Consider the following 18,359-nt stretch of genomic DNA (forward strand, 5'->3'; position numbering starts at 1 on the left):
TGTAAATATTTCAGATTTTTGCTTCAAAATAAGTTGATCTTTTAATCCAGTTTCCATGAAGTTTTTGAAGTATCCTCAAATAAAAACACACATGTATACACACACACACATTCAAATCTCACTTCTCTGTACTGAAAGACTTGAAAGCAGGAACAATAAATATCATTCAGTTTAGCTTCTTCCTTGAGATTTTATAGGTCTCATAAATAATATTTTTCCCTCCAAAACTCAGAGCCAAATTGGAGACAGATAAAAGAATGAGGGAAATGGAAATGAAACGAAACTAACAATTCCATTACTGATAAAGTAGTTTGCTGATATAATTTAGATCTGTAGGCAAATAGGCACACTTAACTCCATGGACACAGGACACAGGTGCTATTATTGGTCTTCACCTGCAGGAATAGAATCTATCATCATAATTAAAGGGAAAGACCAACACTGCAGAAGAGAACTTGGCCATGATGTCATCAAATACACCACACCACATGGCATGAGGTAAATCACTCTTCATTTTCTGGTTAGGAATGAAGTTTGGAAAAACACTCCGGCCTAAGTTCTACATTATGGCAATTTGATGCAATGGAAAAGAGTTTCTTTTTCAAGCTTGCTTTTCATAGATTCAAACAATTCTAAATCTGCAGAGGCAGTTGGTTGCTACCTTGTCCAAAACTCTTTATATAACTTAGAAATCTGAAGCTCAGCAAAGCTCAGGAATGATACGTAAGTGGCAAAGTTAATAGGCAACTTGAACTAAGTTTCAATTTGCTTTATACTTCTATGCTATTTATCTACTTAGCAAATACTTAAAAATGTGGAGAAATCAAAATGATCACCCAGACAAAATATTGGTCAACAAATACAATGGTCTGGCTTCACAAATCTTATGGTCTAGCAGAGATACTTTGAACCAAATAGGCAATTGAAATGTTTTCTTGACATGCTCTGATCAAGAAGGTTCACTGGAGTTAGAAATTACAAAACAGGTTTTGGAGAAGACTCCTGATGTGCTTGTTCTCCCAACCGAGTACTAACCAGGCCCGACCCTGCTTAGCTTCCAAGATCAGCCGAGATCGGGCGCGTTCAGGGTGGTATGGCCGTAGACAATGTGCTTGTTCTCATATAAGAATGAAGGGCGATCTAAACAGGTGAGGCAGTGTTGGAATGGGATTGGGGGTGGGGACAGTGGCAGGAAAGCAGGACACATCTGCAGATTATTAATAAAGATGCTTAGTGTATAATAGAAGCAGCAAATAGATAATTTTTAATAAGATGAAGAAATAAAATGATATATATATGTAAATATATATCATTTGTTAAGTGTTGGGCCTGTCAAACAGTCTCCCTAGGGAATTTTCATTGGAAAATATGAAACAAAAATATCAAAAAGGACATAAGATTGAAATATAGAAATTTTCAAAACTTCATAAGTAGCCAGAAGCATAAAATAAATTGATAAATGGAAAGACATTCTTGTCAGACAGTGAAATTGATTCAGTAGAACAAAAAAAATGAGTAACAAAAATAAGAGTGAATGATGGAAAGAAATAGAAAAGATACATTGATATGTGTTTAGGGGACAATGTGTTGGACCATTGGTGCTCCACAAGTATCATTGTGATGCCAGCATATGGTATCTGAATGTGGGTTCAAGTCTCAGTAAGTCTGTTTCTGATCCAGCTCCCTGATAATGCTCCTGGGAAGAGAATAAGTGATGACCCAAGTACTTGGACCCCTGCCACCCATGTGAGAGACCAGTATAGAGTTCCTTGCTCATGGCTTCAGACTGGCCCAGACCTGGATGTCACACCCACTGGGGTAGTTAACCAGTGAATGCACTCTCCCTCTCCCTCTCCCTCTCCTTCCTCTCCTCTCCCTCTCTCCCTCAGCCTTCTCCTCCCTCTCTCTGTCTCTATGCATTTCAAGTACATACATAAATAAATCTTTAAAAGATGTGCTTAAACACACACATGTGTTCTCAAATAAATGGCATTAACTGTGTTAAGAAAAATTTCTGACATTAGTATTTCCTGGGAATATCTATTCTCTGCATTGCCTTAACTGACAATAAATGTCAGTATATCATTTCTTGGAAGAAGCCATCATTTTTCTTATCATTTGAATGGGAGGTCAATGTTTCAATATTTCTACTGTTTAATAATCAAGAAGGTGGATATAGACTCACTTTGATTAATGGGTTTTAACAACATAATAATTATGTTGTCTAACCTGAAACTTTATTCCATCATTCAGTCATATTCTTTGTTTTACAATTCTGAAATAGAATTTGAAGGTTGGATGAGGGTAGATAAAGGGCAGTGAGAAATGGATTTATATCCCCATCTTGTATTGATTCCAGTTCTGATTAATAAAAACTAAAGTCAAAATTTAAAGGTTGCAAAGTAGCATGTGCTTCCTAACTTGGGACAGAGGGCATGTCAAGATCTGAAAATGGGGCTCACTTTCAGCCTCATGGTTTCTACTTTCAATGCAATTCTATAAAACTTCTGAACTCACAGGTCAACATAGGCCTCTCCACAGCTCCCTCACACTGAGTTCACAGCCATGTTGTCATAAAACAATCATTTGAGTTTTCTGACAAATTGTTCTGTTCCTTCCTTTCTGTTCCATGTGAATGCTTGAAAAATACCTTTATTATAAAAGTATATGAAGGATACAGAGTTTGCAAACTATATATTGACAGATCCAACTTGGGGAGTTGTATATATACATTAAGCATCAAATCAATGTAGATCAAATAATACGTGAATGAATTAATGAGCAAATGAATGAACCAAATTAAAGAATTACTATATAGGGAGAGTTAAAGCTTATCAAATTATAATATGAAGGATTGTGGGGTAGTGGTAACAGGCTAGAATTTCTGTGTGTGTGTGTTCTATACATAGCACTAGTGGCTTTGGAGGTTTATAGCTCAGAGAAAGCTAAGTTGAAGGATATCAGAGTGGATGAGGTCAATTATTTGTGAGGTTAAGATGTCTTCATGGATATTGTAGTCACATTTAATGATAGCAAGAGCTGTAAAACTGAGGAAGCATGGAAGCCACATTCTATTTTCCTTTGAAAATAATTTACAAAACAAATGTCATAGGTTTTTCCCCTATCAAACTTAAGAAAAGGAGGTTTCTGATTTTCTCACTTAAGTAAGTGCATTCTTCCAAAGAATAGGACCCCAAGTGGATGTTTAGCTTTAGTGCAGAACGCAGTCTCCCACAGGTGGCTAATCAATACACAAGTGCAGCAATCCCTTTATGGTGCTTACACAGGAACAGGCTTAGTTTAAAATCCAACTGGCATTTTGGAAGCCTGCTAGGGATTTAATATCTGACTCTCCGGATCCATTTTTCCTTGTAATATAAAAAATTACTCAAGTCTACCAATGGGCAGATAGTACTGAAATACTAAATCTTTTCTTTTATTCTGCACTGTAAACATGCCTCCTTGCACTTTTGTTTAAAAAACTGACACTCTAAGAAGGTAGGGTCAATATAAAACTATAGTTTACAAACTAGCCTACCTGAAATTTATTTCACATATTTTACTTGCATAGAATTCACAAAGGCCTAAAAGCAATGGGACTTAGAAGTTCTACTGAATACGGACTGAATCCTTCAGCACAAATATGACATAGGCATTCTACTATTATTGACTCCATCAGCACGAAGAATCGAGGCTTTGAAAATTTATTTGAAAGTAAATTGTTTCTTATACATACAAATTATATAGTTTTATTCTAAGAAGTCTTGGATATGCAGTCATTCTTGTCACCTTAAAAGATGACTTAAATATCCCTGAGGATATCTCAGCCTCCCATTATTCTATCACTTTTGCTGTGTCTCTTCATCTTAGCTCACGTGATTAAACACTCCCACTCCAGCTATTTTGCTATATTCACAGATCATACAGGCAGTAACCACAAAGTAATAAGCTAGAGAAAACATTTAACATTGTTTTTGCTACATAGTATGCATTAAGTACATAAATGTAACTAGTTACGTATTCATCTACTTAACATCTTAATCAATAACAATAAATGAAGAAGCAAGACATTTAAAACATTTTTATTAAACATTTTGGAATAAGTTTTAATTATACACATAGTTTATATATAACATTAGGCAAACATATAGCTTCCTCTTTTGGAGATTTCTTTATTGGGGCTGGCTCTCCTTTCCTTGTCTGATGAATCACAATTTTCTGTTGCCTAAAGTCTAATACCTGCAAATAATGTTTCTTATAGTTTATCCAGGGGTTGTGCACAGATTGGGCCAGTTTGGGAAGCAAGCACCAGGAAATTGGAATCATGTTTTATATTGCCGTCATACTTTCGCCTCTACCAGGAAAACCTTACTCCTTCTATTCTTAACTATCTCTTACCATCATTTACAAAAAAATATAAATGCAAGTGTTGATTACTTTGTAAAACCTAAGAGGACTACCCCAGCAAGATACATTTTTTTCTCCTCAGATATTTCAGTATTTTATTAACATGTCTACAAATTTTATATTACATAATTATCAATTTAGCTCTATGTCTTCCCAATTACACAGGGAATCCTAGGGCTCTCTGAGCAAAAATCAAGTTTTCTACATTTTCAAGTATCCTAGAACTTGATACGTTTTAAAAATAATATATAAATGGAGTGGGTGTTTATTCTAGAGGTTAAGACACTTGTTTCTCGGGACATGAGTTCGATACCTAGTTTCTGCTCCTGATTCTAGCTTCCTGCTAAGGCAGACACTGGGAGGCATTAATGATGGCTAAAGTAATTGGATCCCTACTGCCCACATGAAAGACCTGGATTGAGTTTCCAGCTCCAAGCTTCAGCTGGCATCCCCAGATCTTGTGGGTATTTGGGTAGTGGTCTGCTTCTCTCTCTCTTTCAAATAAATGAATAAAATTCTTTAAAGTCAGAATTACAGGGAGGGAGGGAAAGAGATCTTCCATCTACTGCTTCCCTCCCTAGATGGCTGCAATGGCTGGGGCTGGGTCAGGCTGAAGCCAAGAGCTTCCTCCAGGTCCCCCATGTGAATAGTAGGGGCCCAAGTATTGGGCCATCTGTCACTACTTATCCCAAGCCATGACTAGAGAGCTAATCAGAAGTGGAGCATCTGGGACACAAACCTGTACCCATATGTGATGCCAGCATGGCACCAACATCTTTACCTGCTACATCACAGCTCCAGCCCCAATAAAATTGATATAAAGGTAAAATTCAGTAAAAACAAATGGAGAAAGGACATTGAGTCCCCATACTCTCAAACATTCTATATTATTCTTTTTCTTGGACATATATTATTGTAATCAGGTGTCAATAAGAAAGTGAATCCAGGCAGATAACTCTAACCATTAATGTTTTATGTACTTTTGTTTAAAAACAGAAAATAATATGCTCTTCAGATAACAATAAGTATAATAAAAGTTACACATATATTCATACACAGATTCACAATCAGCCAATTATTTTCTAAGATGGCCTTAAATTTGTTTATATGTGAATCACATGCAGTTTTTTTTATATTTACCAAATTCTTTATTGTTTGCTTGCTTTCTCCATTAAGATTCTGCATAAGTGCCTTTCCACTGTGAAGTCACTTAACAAACACACACTCTCTCTCCCCACCCGCACACACAAATACACCATCCCCATCAACAATGTAACACCTCAGAATTCCTTCTATTCTGTTTATATTTTATACTCATCACAATGCACTCTATTTGTTTTTAACTTTTCTGTCTCTACCACTGGTCTTTGAATACTTTGGGGAAAAAGAGTATCCTTCTGATGCTTTGACTCCCAAGAACTACCATAGTGGTCAAAGACAGAGGCAAAGCAAGGGTTCGGTGTTGTAGCACAGGCAGTAAAGATGATTCTTATGACACTGGCATGTCATATTGGAGAGCCAGGTTGAACCCTGGCTGCTTCCAATGCAGATTCATTTTAATGTGACTGGAAAGGCAGAAAAACATGACCCACCTTACTTGGGCTGCTGGCACTCATGTGGAAGACCAGGATGAAGTTCGAGGCTCATGGCTTCAGCTTGGCCCAGACATGGGAGCTGCAACCATTTGGGAAGTGAAAGAGTAGATGAAAGTTCTATCCCTTTATTTGTCTCTCACCTCACTCTATCACTCTGCTTTTCAAATAAATAAATATGTAGATAATAAATCTTTAAAAGAAGGCAGAGCAAAAGAAAAACAAAATATTTAATCAAGAATCTTTACTAATTTAACAAATTTATTTTCTGTGGCTATTTGCATTTATTACTGCTCATTTTTTTCCATCTCTGTTCCATGATAGTTTCCTAATACTTTTCTTATTTTTAACATTTATTTACTTATTTGAAACGCAGAGTTACAGAGAGACAAGGAGAGACAGAGACAGAGATCTTCTATCTGCAGCTTCATTCCACAGATGGCTGCCACAGCCAGCGCTGGGCCATGCTGAAGCCAGAAGCCAAGAGCTTTTTCTGGGTCTCCCCACTACGTGCCATGGGCCAAAACACAGGACATCTTTCACTGCTTTCCCAGGTGCATTACCAGGAAGCTGGATCAGAAGTGGAGCAGCCAGGTCATGAACCAGTTCCCATGTGTGATGCATGTCACAGACGGTGGCTTTATCTGCTGTGCCACAACACTGATCAGGGTTCTGACTTTTATTTGTTACTTAACGGTTTTTGGTCATTCATATTTATAATTACTCCTGCATTTTTTACCTATTTCCTCTCTCCCATTTCTGTCTTAATATTTATATGCAATACATGTGACTCAAAGTTTCTGAAATATGATTTATTTAACCCTCACTGCACTTTTTTCATTAAATCTCTAAGCCATTACAAACTAATTTGCCTCTGGGAAAATATGCTATAGATTGGAGCATAGAAAATAGGAATCTATTCCTGGGTTTTCAATTTCTAAATTCTAGTCACCTAAAGAAATATAAAGGGTCAGTGACAGCACAAGATATTTACCAGACATGGAGTGAGTGAAAGAAATGCTTTCCTCCCCAGTTCCCTCCAATATGGAAAATGTTCCCCCAGGCTTGTAAAAGTGAAGGTCAGTGGGAAAGCAAGATCTGCTGCCACGTTTTATAGGATTGAGAATTTTTAGACTTGAAGATAATTTTACATGATTGCTTGAGAAGGGCCAAGAAGATTCTGGGTAACAGCACTGCAGCACAGAATTGCCTGCCCTGTGTATATCCACAGCCTGAGCCTTAAATCATGTTTTCTATTTTACAATATGTCATAGAAGATAAAATGATTCAAATATACCCAGTTGTATAAGGGTACCCACAAAAACTCTAAGAAGATAAAAATGCATGAAATTGCCATCTCCCCAGCTTTCTCTGTGGATCTGTGACTAGAAACAATTGTGAATATCTTGCTGGAAATGTTACAGTGTGGATATGAGGCTTACACAACATGATTTACGACATCCCACCCCATCACACACCCAAAACAGAATGAAAGCAGGAAGCATGATTCCAAATAAAAATTTTGTTCCTTTCTGTTAGCAGAGTAAACATTCAAAATGAGTTTTGAAGTAAGATTTATACTCACTATATACACTAATTATTTTTCCTACTTAACAAAATGAGGTATCAAAATCAAAGAACATTATGCATTGATTCATTCTAGCATAAAAAGATAAAACCACATATTCAAAACAAAGATAAAGGAGGCTCTGAAGAGTGGTTTGGTTGGCAGACTGTGTTTAAATCTGAAATGTTGGGCATTGCTATGTATATTATAGTCAAAATAATTGCTAAAATTGTTAACTTAGTTTCACGTTTTCTTATCATAAGACATAGGCTTTGTAGGATAACTCTAAAGAAAGATTTAATTCTAAATAAAACAAGAGGTTTGTAAGGAATTCACTGTTTCAGTAAAATAAATGAGGAACATAAAAGATGGTACATTTTAAAAACAAAATTTAAAAATTGTCCTAAGTGATTTTAAAGATATTTACTTTTTTTCTAATAAAACAAAAGAAATTGGTATAATTACTGATGCTCCCAATGTTCTCAAACATTAGTAAAATTGCAAATGACAACATAGTACTATGACCATAATGATTATATATGTATTGTTGTCCTCTAGTATTTCTGAAAGGAGTTAGGCTGTTTTATCCAACTAATTTTATATCTACAGGTAGTCTTACATACACTCATTTAAAAAATATTTAAGTTATACTGGTTCCATATATTCTATAAATACAGATTTAAAAACACAGTGATAATTCACATCCTACCTTCCCTCCCTCCCTTGCACTAACCCTTCCTCCTCCCTCTCCCATTCCTACTTTTAATTTTTGCAAAGACCTATTTTCAGTTTATTTAATGATCATAAAAATAACTTTACACTAAGTAAAAGAGTTCAAATAGTATGAAAAAAATACTGTTCTTCAATGGAAGAGATAAGGGCTATAAACAATCGTGGAATCTCAAAATGTCCATTTCACTCAAATACATTTTAGGTACTCTATTAGTTACGTCAGAGCAGGAAAAATATATGACACCTTTCATTTTGGGACTGGCTAATTTCACATAGAGTTTCCATTTGCATTTATTTTTTGCAAAATATAGGATTTAATTTTTTTACAGCTGAATATTACTCCATAGTGTATATATACCATAATTTCTTTATCGAGTCAACAGTTGATGGACATCTGGGTTGATTCCATAGCTTAGCTATTGTGAATTGTGCTGCAAAGAACATAGGGGTGCAAATAACTCTTTTATATGCTGTTTTATTTTGATTTGGGTAAATTGCCAGGAGTGGGATGGTTAGATCATATGATAGGTCTATATTCAGCTTTCTGAGGTATTTCTATACTGTCTTCCATAGTGGCTGAACCAATTTACATAACAACCAACAGTGGATTAGAGTACTCTTTTCACCACATCTGCACCAGTGGTTGCTGTTTGTTGATTTCAGTTATTTTACATCATCCCCCAAACCTAGAATTACCAATTTCTGGCAAACCAATATGTCATGACTGTTCTGTTGACAAGGGGAGTGACTCTCTGCCCTTGATTTCATTAAAGTAGTCTCTTGTACTCTAAGGCAATGCGCAAGAACAAGTATTTTTCACACTTTAAAAACACTGGAATTCAGGTATTCATAGTCTATCTCCATCATTTTGCCCTTACCATCTTACCAGTGCCTGCTTACAGATACCTGTGACTAAACACCACCGTGAAGTTGATTTGCTTTCTTTTTTTTTGTGGGTAGCAGTATGTTTTTCCCTTTATTTTTTAATTTTATTTTGTAGTTTTTAAAAAACTTTTACTTAATAAATATACCTATACAACTTTTGGATCATAGCTGCTTTTTCCCCCATAACCTCTTTCCCACTCACAACCACCCAATCTCCCACTCCCTCTCCCATCCCATTCTTCAACAAGATTCATTTTCAATTATCTTTATATACAGAAGATCAACTTAGTATATACAAAGTAAAGATTTCAACAGGTTGTACCCACACAGACACACAATGTATAGAGTACTGTTTGAGTAGTAGTTTTACTGTTAATTTGCATAGTACAACACAGAAATCCTACACGGGGAGTAGGTGCACAGTGACTCTTGTTGTTGATTTAAAAATTGACACTCTTATTTATGATGTCAGTAATCACCTGAGGCTCTTGCCATGAGCTGTCAAGGCTGTGGAAGCCTCTTGAGCTCACAAACTCCAATCTTATTTAGACAAGGCCATAATCAAAGTGGAAGTTCTCTCCTCCCTTCAGAGAAAGTTACCTCCATCTATGATGGCCTGTTCTTTTCACTGGAAAGATCACACTCACAGAGATCTTTCATTTAGATAATTTTGTTTTTTTTTTTTGCCAGAGTGTCTTGGCTTTCCATGCCTGAGAAACTCTCATGGGCTTTTTAGCCAGATCCAAATGCCATAAGGGCTGATTCTGAAGCCAGAGTGCTGCTTAGGACATCTGCCATTCTATGAGTCTGCTGTGTATCCCGAGTCCCATGTTGGATTGTTCTCTCCTTTTTAATTATATCAGTTAGTATTAGCAGCATTAGTCTTGTTTATGTGATCCATTTACACTTAATCCTATCCTTATGATCAATTATGAATTTAAACTAATCACTTTGACTAGTAAGATGGCATTGGTACATGCAACCTTGAGGGGATTGATTTGGAACTCCTGGCACGTTTATGGCTCTACCATTAGGGGTAAGTCTGAGTGAGCATGTGCTGAATTTAACATCTCCTCCCTCTCTTATCCCCACTATTATATTTAACAGGGATCACTTTTCAGCTAAATTTAAATGCATAGGAATAATTCTGTGTTAATTAAAGAATTCAACCAATGATATAAAGTAGAAAAAAAAAACAATAAAAGGAATAAAATAGTAAGTTGTTCCTGGTAAAGCAAGGACAAGGGTTGATCAATCATTGTTTCTCATAGTGTCCCTTTCACTTCAACAGGTTTCCTTTTAGGTGCTCAGTTAGTTGTCACAGATCAGAGAGAACATATGATATTTGTCCCTTTTGGAATGGCTTATTTCACTCAGTATGATGTTTTTCAGATTCCTCAATTTTGTTGCAAATGACCTGATTTCATTTTTTTTACTGCTATATAGTAATATGTAGAGTACATACCTCATAATTTCTATATCCAGTCTTCTGTTGATTGGCATTTAGGTTGTTTCCATGTCTTAGCTATTGTGAATTGAACTTCAATAAACATTGAGGTGCTTTGATTTCCTTTGGGCAAATTCCAAGGAGTGGGATGGCTGGGTTGTATGGTAGGGTTATATTCAGGTTTCTGAGGAATCTCCAAACTGTCTTCCATAGTGGCTTTATCAGTTTGCATTCCCACCAACAGTGGATTAGTGTGCTTTTTTACCACATCCTCACCAGCATTTGTTGTTAGTTGATTTTTGTATGTAAGCCATTCTAACTGGGGCAAGGTGAAAGCTCATTGTGGTTTTGATTTGCATTTCCCTGATGGCCAGCAATATTGAACATATTTCATGTGTCTGTTGGCCATTTGGATTTCCTCTTTTGAAAAATGTCTATGTGGGTCCTTGGCCCATCTCTTAAGTGGGATGTTTGTTTTGTCTTTGTGGAGTTTTTGATCTCTTTTTACATTCTGGTTATTAAACCTTTATTAGTTGCATAATTTGCAAATATTTTTCCCATTCTGTTGGTTGCCTCTTCAATTCCTAGACTGTTTCTTTTGCAGTACAGAAACTTCTCAATTTGATGTAATCTCAATTGTTAATTCTGGCTTTGACTGTCAGTGCCTCTGGGGCCTTTTCCAAGAAATCTTTGTCTGTGCCTATATCTTGCAAGGCTTTTCCTATGTTCTCTAATAATTCGATGGCATCTGGTCATAGGTTTATATCTTTAATCCATGTTGAGTGGTTTTTTGTTAGGGTGTAAGGTAGGGGTCTTGCTTCATGCTTCTGCATGTGGAAATACTGTTTTCTCAGCACCATTTGTTGATAGACTCTCCTTGATATTGATCAAATATAAGTTGGCTATAGATGTTTGGATTGATTTCTGGTGTTTCTATACTGTTCTATGGGTATATCTATCTGTTTCTGTAACAGTACCATGTCTTGAAATTTCATATCATGATGCCTCTGGCTTTGTTTTGTTGTACAAGTTGCTTTAGCTATTTGGGGTCTCCTATTACTCCATTTGAATTTCAGCATCTATTTTTCCAGATCTGAGAAGAATGTCTGGTATGTCTGGTATTTTGATTGGTTATACATTGAATCTATAAAACACTTTTGGGAGAATGGAAATTTTGATGATATTGATTCTTCCAATCAGTGAGCATGGGAGATTTTTCCCTTTTTTTGGTATCCTCTTCTATTTCTTTCTTAATATTTTGTAATTCTCAAAGAATTTTGACATGTTTGGTGTGGGGAACAACTCAGACTAGACTGTTACTGGAATTAAGACTTATTCTATGCATCTGCTCTCCCACAATATGGCGCTGAGAAGGGAGTAACAACTTCCACGCAGCTGCCTCTCGCCAACTTGATGACCTGCAGGAGCTGATCTTGCTCCTGATTGGAGGAGAGCAGCGTACTCGGCGTGTGGGTAGCAGAGTTGGGATTGGTGGAAGAGGACTATAAAGGAGGAGAGAGACAACATGCACCAGGAACATCTATCTGAAGGAACACCTGAGCAGCCCCCGAGAGAGCCGGCTGGCGGTGTGCCGCTCCCCCACGGAAGTGGGGAAAGTGGCAGGGGGAACCGCCCTTCCACAGAGGTGGAAGGGTCGGTAGCCAACCCGGGAAGAACCAGCAGCAAACCTGGGGAGGGCCGAGCAGACAAAAGAACAGCGCAGGGTCCTGTGTCATTCCTCCACGAAGAGGGGGAGCGACACTTTGGTTAAACTTAATTCCAGGGTATCTGATTGTTTTTGTAGCTATTGTGAATGGGATTGATCTCAGAAGTTCGTTCTCAGCCATGGCATTGCCTGTATATACAAAGGCTGTTGATTTTTGCACATTGATTTTATATCCTGCTACTTTGCTAAACTATTCTATGAGATCCAATAGTCTGTTAGTAGAGTTCTTTGGATCTCCTAAAAATATAATCATATCATCTGCAAAGAGGGATAGTTTGATTTCTTGCTTCCTAATTTGTATCCCTTTAATTTCTTTTTCTTGCCTAATGGCTCTGGCTAAAACTTCCAGTACTATATTGAATAACAATGATGAGAGTGGACATCCCTGTCTGGTACATGATCTCAGTGGAAACACTACCAACATTTCCCATTCAATATGATGTTGGCTGTGGGTTTTTCAGAAATTGCCTTGACTGTGTTGAGGAATGTTCCTTCTATACCCAGTTTGCTTAGAGTTTTCATCATGAAAGTTGTTGTATTTTATCAAAAGCTTCTTCTGCATCTATTGAGATAATCATATAGTTTCTCTTCTGCAGTTTGTTAATGTGGTGTATCACATTGATTGATTTGCGAACATTGAAGCATCCCTGCATACCAGGGATAAATCCCATTTGGTCTGAGTGGATGATCTTTGTCATGTGTTGTTGCATTCTATTGGCCAGAATTTTATTGAGAATTTTTGCATCTATATTCATCAGAGAAATCGCTTGGAAATTCTCTCAATGCTGCATCTTCTTCAGGTTTTGGAATGAAGGTGATGCTGGCTTCCTAGAAGGAATTTGGGAGGAATCCCTCTCTTTCCATTGTTTTGAATAGTTTGAGACAAATTGGATTTAGTTCTTCATTTAAATGTCTGTTAAAATTCAGCAGTGAATCCATCCAGTCCTGGGCTTTTATTTTTTGGAATGGTCTTCAATACGGACTCAATTTTCTGACTCAGTTATGTGTCTGTTTAGGTTTTCTGTGTTTTCGTGGTTCAATTTAGGTAGGTTGTATGCATCCAGGAACCTATTCATTTCTGATACATTTACCAGTTTGCTGGCATATAACTATCTGAAGCAATTTCTGATGACTTTTTTTATTTGTGTGTTGTCTCTTGTTACATTCCTTTTTTTCATCTCTGATTTTACTGATTTGTGTGTTTCCTATCCTTTTTTAAATTAGTGTATCAATTTTGTTTACTTTTTCAACAAAACCAGCTCTTCGTTTGGCTGAGCTTTTGTATTGGTTTCTTACTAATTTTAATTATTTCTCTTCACCTACTAGTTTTGGGTCCGCTTTGCTGTATTTCTTCTAGATACTTGAGATGCATTGATAGCTCATTTTTAGTACCTTTCCAATTTCTTGATGTAGGCACCTATTACTATAAACTTTCCACTTAACACTGCTTTTGCTGTATCCCATAAGTTTTGACATGTTGTGTTGTTATCCTCATTTGCTTCCAGAAAGGTTTTTATTTCTCTTTTGATTTTTTTCTATGACCCACTGTTCATTCAGGTGCATGTTACTTAGTCTCAAAGTGTTTGCATATGCTCTAGGGATTCCTGAGTTGATAATTTCCAGCTTCATTCCATTGTGGTCTAAGATGCATGGTATGATTTTGATTCTTTTGAATTTGCTGAGACTTGCTTTGTGGTCTAGGATGTAGTAAGTCCTAGAGCAAGATCCATGCACTGCTGAGAGGAATATATATTCTTCAATTATAGGATGAAAACTCCTGTAGATATCTATTAGAATCATTTGGGCTACAGTGTCGATTAAATCTGCTGTTTCCTTGTTGATCTTCCGTCTGGTTGATCTGTCTATTGCTGAAAGTGGAGTATTGAAGTACCCCAATACGATTATATTGGAGTCTAAGTCTCCATTTAAGTTCCTTAACATATCTTTTAAATAACCCAGTGCCCTGTAATTAGGTGCATATATGTTTATAATAGTTACATCTCTCTGTTGAATTGATCCCTTAATCATTATATAGTGCCCCTCTTTGTCTCTCATAACAGTTTTTGTGTTAAAGTTTATTTTGTCTGATATTAAGATGGCTACACCAGTTCTTTTTTCATTTCTGTTGGCATGGAATATCTTTTTCCAACCTTTCACTTTCAGTCTGCATGCATCTTTGTTGGAAAGATGTGTTTCTTGTAAGCAGCAAATAGATGGGTTCTGTTTTTTAATCCATTCAGCCAGTCAGTGTCTTTTAACTGGAGAGTTGAGCCCATTTACATTCAATGTGACTATTGATAAGTAGTGACTTTGCTCTGCCATTTTTCCGAAGATATTTCTACAATATACTTTGAACTTCCTGGGAACTTTTTTGAGAGTTTTTCTTTCTTTACCTTCTTTCGTATTGATGACCGTGTTTCTGTGCTTCTGCGTGTAACACATCTTTAAGCATCTTTTGTAGGGCTGGATGTATGGTGACAAATTCTTTCAATTTTTGTTTGCTATGAAAGGTCTTTATTTCACCTTCATTCACAAATGAGAGCTTTGCAGGATACAATATTCTGGGATAGCTGTTTTGTTCTTTTAGAACTTGGGCTATATCTCACCATTCCCTGCTAGGCTGAAGGGTTTCTGATAAGAAGTCTGCTGTGAGTCTAATTGGAGATTCTCTGAAACTAATCTGGTGTTTCTCTTTGCACATTTTAGAATCTTTTTCTTTATGTTTCACTGTGGTGAATTTGATTGCAATATGTTGTGGCAAGGAGTTCTGTGTGCTTCCTGTACTTGGATGTCTCTTTCTTTCTCCAAACCTGGGAAGTTTTCTGCTAGTATCTCACTTAAAAGGCCTTCTAATGCTTTTTCTCTCTCCATGCCTTCAGGAACGCCTAGAACCTGAATTTTGGGTTTTTTAATAGTATCCAGTAGATTCACTACAATATTTTTTTAGATTTCTAATTTCCTCTTCTTGTCTTTGGTTTGACTGTATACTTTCCTGTGCTCTGTCTTCTAAGTCCAATATTCTCTCTTCTGCCTACTGATTCTGTTTTTAAGGCTCTGAGCTGTGTTTTATTCATTCTATTGAATTCATTTCATTTTGATTTCTCTTCAATATCTCAATTTCATGTTCAATTAAATTCCTTTTTTCATTTTGATTCCTCCTTAAGATTTCATTTTCATGAGAGAGATTTTCTTTTATGTCCTGCATGGATTTTACTAGTTTGTGCACTTGTTTTTGATTACTTCTAAATATTCTCATCAAAAATTTTTTGAGTTCCATTTCTTGCATTTCTTCTATCTTGTCATCTTCATAATCTTGTATTGAATTGTCATACTCTTTTGGAAGCATGATGTTGTCTTCCTTGTTCTTGTTTCCTCAGATTTTGCGTTTGTTGTTTGGCATTTGTGGAGATACTCATTGGTTTCTTCTTTTTCCCCCCAACTGTGGCAGCTTTTCTTGTTGTCCTATGACTCTGTAGTTAAGTGGACTGTCTGCTTTCAGTGAATCTCTAGAGGCTTTTGGTGGGTGTGGCCAGGGAGCTCTGTTCAGTTCTTCAGGGTTAATAGGGTTAAGGGTATGCCTAAGGTGACATACCCAGGTTTGGTGTGGTAAAGCTCTCTCACTCTCACTCTCTCTCTCTCTTTTTTTTAATCAGAAGGGAAGTAATTCCACTCAGCTGAGCTCTTCTTCTTGATGGCAATAGTGCCTGAGCACTAGCCCCAGTGGGAATAATATTTGTCTGCTCTGTCCCAAGGACTACACAAAGGATCTATACAGTCCTCAGTGTAAGCTCAGATTATCCTGCAATGTCTCTCACCAGGTAGCCACCCGAGCCACATTGTGAGTTCTCTCATACACCCTCAGTTTTTTGTTTGTTTGTTTGTTTTTGTTTTTCCTTTTGTCACAGTCCCAGTTCATACGTTCCACTCATTCACTAGGTCTTAGTCTCCTGTTATTACTCCCCACTGGAGTCACGTTTTTCTGCTTGGCTGGTTGCTGGGCACAGCCCTGAGCTGGCGTAACTGTTACGTATGTCCAAAATGGTGCCTGCTCTGTCAGCTCCTTTGCTTTTGTAAGGTGAGTGAGAGAGAGAATCGTGTCTGCACCATCTCTGATTTTTTTCTATCCTCCAGTTAGGTGGTGTACTTTTCCCCACGGGGCTTCAAGACTCGGTCCCTCTAGGCTTTGCCTGATGCTTTTCCACCAGTGTCTTGGGCTACTGCAGTCTTGTCTCACCTCTTTCCAGTGCTGGTGCAGAGGCTCTCTTTAGCTGGAGTCCTGTGCCCTCCATGTAGATCCACTGTGTCCCTCTAATTATGGAAGAGTTTCCTCTGCCGTTTCTTCCCTAACTCTTCCCTGAGACTACACTATCTCCACTTTTATTACACTATCTTCTCTTGAACTATCAGTAAGCTCCCTCCCTATTCCTCCATCTTGGAACCCTTATCGGAGCTAATTTCCTATGGGGTCTCTTTCACAACACACTTCAGTGGGTACACATATAATGGAAGGGTGAAGAAGAAACAACAATCATTATAAGCAAGATATATTTGAATTCCAGCTCTAACCAATCTACTAAACAATAGGGCTTGACCTAATTGTTTTGTTTCACCCTCACATAAATATCACCACAATATAATCTATTTTAATTACTATTTCTTTCACCTCTGTTAAGAATAACTGGTCAAACAATATACCATCAAAATTGATAGAAGATGGAATTTTCAGAACACAATAAATGAAGATTGAAAAACACCAGGCATATAACAATTAGGGGACTGCCAGTTAATTCAATTTCAACATCTCAGAGAATTTTGCTTAAACAAAACTGTCCATAAGATTTGGAATTTATTTACATTTGTAACCTGAAAGATTCCTTGAGTAAGGTACAAGCTTATGGCATTTACTGACACACACACACACATATGTACATATACTTATATGTTTATACACATATAACTATTGATACACACAACACACAAATACACAAAATAATTTATACTCTTGGAATGAAGCAGTTCTTTAAAACAGAACAAATATAAAGACTTTAAAAAAGTCAACAGAAAAGTCTAACCAGGTCAGTTTCAAGAATATGCTACTTCTATGAATTACAGCTTCACACACTTTGTCATATACTCACAATGATTGTTATCTTTCCTCAGATTAACAAAGATTTGTCAAGTGAATTCATGAATTTAATACCATTCCCATCACTGTGAATGTACTATCCAAGAATGTTTGCAACTACATTCTTTAGTAGAGTAACACAGATAAACAAGTAGACATTTTCTGTTTTGTTTATCAATTCTATTTATCATCACTATCTTGCTTGCTGTGTGATAATCTTAGACCAAATTCACTCCTTGTGTCACTTTGGCAATTATGGTATCTAGATGCCAAAATCTAGATTCAATTTTCTTTAACATATACCCAGCATTCTGACAGCAATTTATTTGTTTTGAGAAATCAATTTTGGTGTATCAAATAAAAACATTCAGATGACTATGATACACTGATTTCTAGATCTTAGCAAATGTGATATTTCAAGATGAATTGTCCTGTGCAATAATTCAGGGAAGTACTAGCTGAGCATTGGAAACTAATTTAAAATTTTTTTTACAAACACATAACTAATAACTTATTACTAAGGTTTATATCTATACTAGCAGTGATAAAATAAATATTTTATAATCACAGAATAATGATAAATCTGCATCAATATATGTGAAGATTGTCAGTGATTTGTGCCATTTCAGGTAAAATTTTATCTAAACAAGAGGACACACAAAAAGCTGCCAGGGACAGATGTTTAGTCTAGTGGTTAAGATACAAGTTTAGATGCCTCAATCCCAACAGAAAATTACTCAAATGGTTGGGTTTGTGCCATGCACATAGAGATGTAGAATGAGTTGAAGGCTCCCGTTTTTGTCCTGCCTCATCCCTAAAGTCATACTCTTGAAGGGAACCAGTGGATGAGAACTTTCTCTTTCTCTTTCCCTCTTCCT

This window comes from Oryctolagus cuniculus, chromosome 2, assembly GCF_051225735.1.
Source record: "Oryctolagus cuniculus isolate XC-2025 breed Fujian yellow rabbit chromosome 2, ASM5122573v1, whole genome shotgun sequence".
NCBI lineage: Eukaryota > Metazoa > Chordata > Mammalia > Lagomorpha > Leporidae > Oryctolagus > Oryctolagus cuniculus.